The following is an 8,809-nucleotide window of genomic DNA, read 5'->3' as shown; positions in this document are numbered from 1 at the left end:
GGCCCATCGAGTCTGCTCCACCATTCAATCATGGCTGATATTTTTCTCATCTTCATTCTCCTGCCTTCTCCCCATAACCCCTGATCCCCTTATTAATCAAGAACCTATCTATCTCTATCTTAAAGACACTCGGTGATTTGCCCTCCACAGCAAAGAGTTCCACAGGTTTACCACCCTCTGGCTGAAGAAATTCCTCCTCATCTCTGTTTTAAAGGATCATCCCTTTAGTCTGAGGCTATGTCCTCTGGTTCTAGTTTATCATACAAGTGGAAACATCCTCTCCACATCCATTCTATCCAGGCCTCGCAGTACCCTGTAAGTTTCAATAAGATCCCCCCTCATCCCTCTAAACTCCAACAAGTACAGACCCAGAGTCCTCAACCGTTCCTCATATGACAAGTTCATTATTCCCGGGATCATGCTTGTGAACCTCCTCTGGACCCTTTACAAGGCCAGAGCATCATTCCTTAGATACGGGGCCCAAAACTGCTCACAATACTCCAAATGGGGTCTGACCAGAGCCTTATACAGCCTCCAAAGTACATCCATGGTCTTGTATTCTAGCCCTCTTGACATGAATGCTAACATTGCATTTGCCTTCTTAACTGCCGACTGAACCTGCACATTAACCTTAAGAGAATTGTGAACAAGGACTCTGCCTTCTGCCAGTCAGCCAATCCTCTATCCGTTCCAGGATCTTACCCTTAACACCATGGGCTTTTAACTTAATTAACAGTCTCCCATGCGGCACCTTGTCAAAGGCCTTTTGAAAACCTAAATAAATCACGTCCACTGGTTCTCCTTTGTCTAACTTCCTTGTTACCTTCTCAAAGAACTCTAACAGATTTGTCAGACACAACCTTTTAAAAAAAAAATTAGAGTACCCAATTCATTTTTTCCAATTAAGGGGCAATTTAGTGTGTTCAATCCACCTGCCCTGCACATCTTTGGGTTGTGGGGTGAAACCCACGCAGACACGGGGAGAATGTGCAAACTCCACACGGACAGTGACCCAGGGCCGGGATCGAACCTGGGACCTTGATGCCGTGAGGCAGCAGTGCTAACCACTGCGCCCCCGTGACCACAATATGATAGAGTTTGAGAGGGAGACGTTGCAATCAGATGTAACGGTATTGCAATTAAATAAGGGTAACTACAAAAACATGAGGGAGAAGCTGGATTGGCTACCCTAAATTGCCCCTTAATTGGAAAAAAAACGAATTGGGTACCCTAAATTTATTTTTTAATTTAAAAAAAAATTCCCATCAGGGTCTTTTTACCATTGTGATTCCTCAGATATTCCACAGAAATTCTATGCCTTCTGACCCTATGTCGCTCCTTGCTATTGATTTAACTTCATTCCTTACGAACAATGCAACCCCGCCCCCTTTGTCCATCTGCCTGTCCTTTCGACAGGACATATATCCTTGGATATTTAGATCCCGGCCCTGATCCTGTTGCAGCCCACATCTCTGTGATGCCCACAACATCGCACCGGCCAATTTCAATGTGCGCAACAAGCTCATTTACCTAGTTCCATATACTGTGCGCATTTAGGTACAACACCCTCAATCCTGCATTGACCACCTCCCTTTTCACACTCTCCTCAGTAATTGTACCCTGTACTGTGTCCCTTTTTGATTTTTGACTATGGCTTCTCTGCCTTACATTTTCCCCCTTACACCTTTTTGTTTCTGGCCCCATCGGTTCCCATCCCCCTGCCACATTAGTTTAAACTCTCCCCAACAGCAATCGCAAACACCCTCCTTAGGACATCGGTTCCAGTCCTGCCCAGGTGCAGACCATCTGGTTTGTACTGGTCCCTACTCCCCAGAACCGGTTTCAATGCCCCAGGAATTTGGATCCCTCCCTCTTGCACCATCTCTCAAGCCATGCATTCATCCTATCTATCCTGACATTCCTACTCTAACCAGCTCGTGGCACTGGAAGCAATCCTGAGATTACTACCTTTGAGATCCTACTTTTTATAAACTCCTAACTCCCTGAATTCAGCTTGTAGGACCTCATCCCGTTTTTTACCTATTTCGTTGGTGCCTATGTGCACCACGACACCCTCTCCCCCCCCCCCCCCCCCCCCCCAGAATGTCCTGCAGCCGCTCCAAGACATCCTTGACCCTTGCACCAGGGAGGCAACATACCATCCTGGAGTCTTGATTGCATCGCAGAACCGCATGTCTATTCCCCTTACGATCGAGACCCCTATTACTATAGCCCTGCCATTCTTCTTCCTGCCCTCCTGCGTAGCAGAGCCAGCCACTGTGCCATGAACCTGGCTGCTGCTGCCTTCCTCTAGTGAACCAACTCTCTCAACAGTATCCAAAACGGTATACCTGTTTTGCAAGTAGATGACCGCAGGGGACACCTGCACTACCTTCCTACTCTTGCTCTGTCTTTTCGTCACCCATTTTCTATCTCCCTCAGTAATTTTCACCTGCGGTGTGACCAATTCGCTAAACGTGCTATCCACGACGTCCTCAGCATCGCGGATGCTCCAAAGTGAGTCCATCCGCAGCTCCAGAGCCGTCAAGTGGTCTAACAGAAGCTGCAGCTGGACACGCTTCTTGCACGTGAAGGAGCCATGGTTAGTGGACGTGTCCCTGAACTCCCACATCGTACAGAGGAGCATGACACGGGTCTGGGATCTCCTGCCATGTCTTCAACCTTCGGTTAACTTCTACAACTACAATGCCAAAAAAAAACAAATGAAAAACAAACAAAAAAGACACAATGAGAAGAAAAGCTACTTACCAGTCACCACTACTTACCAGCAGTTCCTCTCTTGGCCAACCTAATCACAGCCCTCCAGTGACGTCCCTCTTCAGTTTCTCCCCAGTCTAACCCTCAGATTCACCGTTTACCCGCTTACCTTCCCAAGATGCTGCCTGTCCAACCGCTCGCCTCCGCTCCACTTCTTAACAATATTAAATCTAGCTAGCTACCTTCAAGTAACTGTGAGAAAAAAAGCCTCTTACCTTATAAAATGTAGCTGAGAATTTACTCCGGTGAGCAGAGGAATAAAACGGTTAAGGAAATGAGTCACCTGATTTACTGTGAGCCAATCAGGAGCCGCTCTCTTTTGAAAGTGTGACGTCTTCCAGCACTCAGTTAAACACTTGTTAGAGATTCCCGGCTGTTCCTGGGGCTCTTGTGAAGGAAGGTTCCGGAGAGACACGAGACACGAAATCCACCCCGTGCTCAATTTTTTTCTTTCTAAATTTAGTGTGCCCAATTCAATTTTTCCAATTAAGGGGCAATTTAGCGTGGCCAATCCACCTACCCTGCACATCTTTGGGTTGTGGGGGCGAAACCCACGCAAATACGGGGAGAATGTGCAAACTCCACATGGACAGTGACCCAGAGCCAGGATCAAACCTGGGACCTCAGCGCCATGAGGCAGCAGTGCTACTCACTGTGTCACAATACTGACCTCTCAATTAAAACTCTAACCAGTCGCTAGGCTTCTCCCTCCAGACTTTGCTCCCATGATTCCCTGTAGTCCTGTACTCACACTGGTGGATTTGTTCAGGAGAAATTATCTTTAACTCACTTTACTGATCATGGAGCAGCAGGAGAGAATGGGAGCAATTTCTATCCTGCCCTCACACTGATGGATTTGTTAGTGTACCTGGTAAAATTTCAATTCAATTAATACTCTGGAATTCAGTTTCTCAGTATTGGTGACCTTGAAACCATCGTGGTGAATTTGCGGGAAGGGGAGTGTGTGGGACTGGGATTTGCAGCTTTGGGAAACAAAGCTGCACTGGCCTATGGGCCAGTGGCGCAATGGATAACGCACCTGATTACGGATCAAAAAATTCTAGGTTCGACTCCAGGCTCGTGGTAAACCTTCCGACATCAGTCCATGAAAAAATGCTTATTCAATAATTTTAGGGGCAGCACGGTAGCATTGTGGATAGCAAATTGCTTCACAGCTCCAGGGTCCCAGGTTCAATTCCGGCTTGGGTCATTGTCTGTGCGGAGTCTGCACATCCTCCCCGTGTGTGCGTGGGTTTCCTCCGGGTGCTCCGGTTTCCTCCCACAGTCCAAAGATGTGCAGGTTAGGTGGTCTGGCCATGATAAATTGCCCTTAGTGTCCAAAATTGCCCTTATTGTTGGGTGGGGTTACTGGGTTATGGGGATAGGGTGGAGGCGTTGACCTTGGGTCGGGTGCTCTTTCCAAGAGCCGGTGCAGACTCGATGGGCCGAATGGCCTCCTTCTGCACTGTAAATTCTATGAAAGAGAGAAACAATTATTCCCCAAGGACTGGAATTATCTGGGCTGAATTTCTGCCCTGGACTGATCTGTGAAAACTGATTTTCCAGGGTTGCAGGGAGTGGAGTGTATCTATCGTATGTCCTTTGTTTTTCATGCATGGAATGACTGTACGCTCACAAAACTTGTCACTGTACCTCAGTACCCGTGACAATAAATCCAAATCCAGGAAACCCAAATCAAATATCACATTAAGATCTGACAGTCATTCAATTCATCAGGACCTGAATGTCATCAGCTTTTGAATGTGGAAGGGGAAATGTTTATTTGTTTGTTTTTTAAATTACTTTTTCTGAGTTCCAAAGTCAGGGCTCAGAGTGTGGGTCAGGGGCGAACCCCTAATCCAGCTCCCCGCCCGCTCCAAAAAACAATTCAAATTCAAATTGAATCCAATTCATGGTCCCCACAAAAGAGACATACCAGATCTGAGCCAAAAGGCAAAGCAGATACGACACTTGATCTTAGCCAAAAGGCCGAGAAGCGATGAAGGGGAAATGTTTGTCTGTGGGAAAAGATTTCAAACGTCAGTGTGACTGGAAAAGCATCGGGACACACATATCTGAGTGTGGGGACTATGGGAAAGAATTCAATTATCTATTGTGCTCAAATTCATCTACGCACTCACACTGAGGAGAAACTGTTCATCTCCATCGCATGTAGGATGGGATTTTCTTGATTATCCTGCAGCAACCCCAGCGAGTTCACACTGATGCGAGAACTTTTAAATGCTCCAAATATGAGAAGAGCTTTAAAAGCAGCAATCATCTATAGAAATACCAACACACACTGTCGTGAAGTTATTTCCTGCTCTTGATTGTGGGAAAAGATTCAGTCACACCAGCGAATTCATACCGGTGGAGACCTTCACCTACCCTGTGTAGGAAGGGATACACTCATTTTTCTCATCCTCTGAGACACCAGATAGATCACGAGTGACTGCAAGGGGATCAGAAGGCGAGGATTTGCAGACAGAAAATTAACAGGGTCATTCAGTTCATCAGTACTTTAATTTGAATGTGCAAGGAAAGATGTTTGCGTGTTCAGTCTGTGGGACAAGATTTCAAACAACAGTGTGACTGGAAAAGCACCGAGACCCACAAAACACACACTTGAGTGACAGTGTTCCAGTGGACTGACTGTGGAAAGAGCCTCCGCCAGTTACACACCAGAAACAACACAGTAACATTGACAGTGGGGAGAAACTGTACAAGTGTTCTGTGTGGACGAGGCTTCAACTGATCATCCAAACTGGAGAGACACCAGGACACTGGTACCATAGAGAAACTTTGGAAATGTGGGGACTGTCATGTGAGAGTACCTTTAAGAAATGGATGTTTATCAAATAGCTGCAGTGATGTCAGTGTGTGGGTGGAGCTGAGCTGTGACTCTGCTTCTACTTTCGCTTTGAGCAAAAAGGCTGGTGTGTGTCTGTATGTTTTAGTTTTGTTTTGGAGTTGAAGAAGCTGCAGTCACAGCAAGAAGATGCATTGATCTCTCTCTGCCATCTAAAGGCTGCCTCCAGATCATTTGAGCATTTCAAAGTAATACCTGTTTCTGTAGAGAATTTAAACCTGCTGACTTTCTGTAAAAAGGGTCTTTCGGTCTTATGGATTTTGTTCGGAAAGTTATGAAGGGTTACTTATAGAATATTGTACCTGTGGGGATTATTGGTGTTGATAGTTGTTAAGCTGTTTACTGTGGGTTTATGAAGTGTTAACTGGATTCCTAAATAAACATGGTTTTGTTTTAAAAGTACTTTAGATCTCTGTTGCATCACACCTGTAAAGTAGGCCCTTGTGCTCCCCATAACCACATTCTATTAAAAGTCATGGGTCAGGTGAACTCTATGATACACTTTGGTGTTCTCTAAACCCTGGCCCATAACAGGACTGTGGGAAGAGATTCAATTACCCATCCTTGCTGGAAACTCATCAACTCAGTCACAACGGGGCCCAGCATCACACAGAGACCATTGAAATGTGGGGACTGTGGTAAAGTTATCAGATCCCCATCAAAGCTGGAAATTCACCAATGCAGTCACGCCGATGAGAGGCCATTCACCTGCTCCAACTGTGGGAAGGGATTCACTCAGTTGTCCACCCTGATGAGACACCAGCGAGTTCACACTGGGAGGTCACCTGCTCAGAGTGTGGAAAGGGATTCACTCAAGTGATCCCACCTCACTGAACACCAACAAATTCACACTTGTGAGAGGCCGTTTATCTGCTCTGAGTGTGGGAAGGGATTCACCTGTTTAAGTAATCTCACTTCTCATCAACTTGTTCACACTGATAAGACATTATAAATGTTCTGACTGTGATAAGAGCTTCAAAAGCACAAGGGATCTACAGAGACACCAACACATTCACTCTAGTCAGAGCCCATTCTCCTGTTCATTGTGTGGGAAGGGATCTCCTCGCTCATCCAGCCCCCTGAGACACCAGCGAGTTCATACCGAGGAGAGACAGTTGCATTGCACTAAGTGTAGAAAGAAATTCACTCGGTCATGCACCCTGCAGAGACATTATAAAATTCACACTGTGGAGAGTCCATTCACCTGCTCCGAATGTGGGAAGTGATTCACTCAGTCATCTGCCCTGCTGAGGCACCAGCGAGTTCACAATGGAGAGCGGCCTTTCATCTGCTCCCAATGTGGGAAGGGATTCACTCAGTCCTACCACCTACTGAAACACCTACTGAATTCACGGGTGACTGCAGGGTTGGATTCTGCTATTATTGCTGCTGTTATGTCTCCTCTGGCAGTTAGGGTTTGTTTTGTTCTGATGTCAATAATTCCTGTGACTGGACTGGAGTTTAATATTTTGATACATGTTAAGTATAATAGCATTTTTCAAACACTGTGGGCGGGCCTTTCCGTTCCTGAGACTAAATGTTGACGCTGGGGCAGGATTCGTGGACTTCCACAACAGAAAAACCTCCGCCGCACCTGGACCAATTGAGCGACCATGGAGGGCCTGGCAGTGGCGGCATGTGGGACACAATCGATTCCAATGAAAACGGTGCAGGATTCACCTAGTCTGTGATTGACACTCGGGAGGCTGACAAACTGCAACCGCAGATACACATTACAATCCCCACACACACTCATCCCAGCCAACAAGATGGCACTGGTTGGGCTGGAGCGCGCCCATCCTGCTGATAGGCAGCTTGGGCCAGAGGGCACCTGGAAGGGTGTCCTGGAAGGATGCCCATACAAACTGTGGCCCTAAGTTCACAGTGGCCAGTGAGCAATATGCGCAGCTGCATGGCTGCCTTACCAGCTGCGGCAATGGTGCTCCATGCCTGTCTACCCCGAGCCTACAGCCCACTTCGTGGCCACCCCCCGCTACTCCCCCCAGCCCTGGCAGAAGGCCCCCGGCCAGTGGCACAACTGTCAGAGAACTGTGGCGATGTGGACACTTTCCGTACCCCCTCAGCAGTCACGGCGCCTGTTTCACGGTTTTTGAAAGCATAAGTGAACCTCGCTATCAGGAATTCGCCCAAGTGGAGAGGGTGCATCGCAGAGAATACTGGGTCAGGCCTGTTAATGATATGCCAACAGCGTTTACTGTACGTGAGTTCTGGAATGCATTGACGCCGCTGTCAAGGCACCGGAGAATTGCGGTTTGGCATGAAACTGGCAGCCTCCACAATTTCGGTGTAAAAAGGCCCCGAGTCTGAGTGGGTTTCTTCCGGGTGCTCCAGTTTCCTCCCACAAGTCCCAAAAGACGTGCTGTTAGATATTTTGGACATTCTGAATTCTCCCGCTGTGTACACGAACAGGTGCCGGAATCTGGCGACTAGGGGCTTTTCACAGTAACTTCCTTGCAGTGTTAATGTAAGCCTGCTTGTGACAATAAAGATTATTATTGTTTTCAGCGATTCACCGCCCAATTGTGTTTCCTGATTCCGGCATCAGTCGATGGAGAATCCAGCCCTGTGTATTTGAGAATGCTAATGAGTAAGTAGTCTGCATGTAAACCATGTGTCCAGCATCGTTCAGGGTTGTTTTCAGTTTAGCTCACAGCATGCGAAGTGAAGGGAGTTGCAGCTGTACTTTCCTGTTAACAATAGCTGTTGAATCTTTATTGTAAATCTGACTGCTGAGCATATCCGGTTCTACATAATGAAATAAACTGAACTTGCGTTTAGTTTTTCATTCCTCTGTGAGATTTGTATTCAGCAAACAGAGGAAGACAACAGGGTCTGGATACAAAAAATCTGTACAAATGCAACGTATAAAACCCTAATGGTTTGAAACGAATCTCTGAAAAGCCACAATACAATATCAGAAAATGTGTTTCCAGATAGGAAGCAGGTGAATAATCGCTCCTTGCACTTCATAATTTGACATTGTTACAGTTGTCATAATCACCAAATTATTTTGCACACTTGCATGCATTCAGCCACAACCACACATGCACACACACTCACTCTCTCCACAGTATTCACAGGTTGATTAGTCGACAGGACTTAAATGACTGAGTGACCCCTTTCCCACACACGGAGCAGGCG

The 8,809-nt window shown here is 46.7% G+C and overlaps 1 pseudogene; it reads right to left on the bottom strand.

The window, feature by feature from the left end:
- Positions 1-4,578: 4,578 nt before the first annotated feature.
- On the bottom strand, positions 4,579-4,779 carry LOC140422834 (U2 spliceosomal RNA; annotated as a pseudogene).
- Between the last annotated feature and the right edge of the window lie 4,030 nt (positions 4,780-8,809).

This window comes from Scyliorhinus torazame, chromosome 5, assembly GCF_047496885.1.
Source record: "Scyliorhinus torazame isolate Kashiwa2021f chromosome 5, sScyTor2.1, whole genome shotgun sequence".
In the NCBI taxonomy this organism is placed as follows: domain Eukaryota; kingdom Metazoa; phylum Chordata; class Chondrichthyes; order Carcharhiniformes; family Scyliorhinidae; genus Scyliorhinus; species Scyliorhinus torazame.
This window is presented reverse-complemented; position numbering and strand designations above follow the sequence as displayed.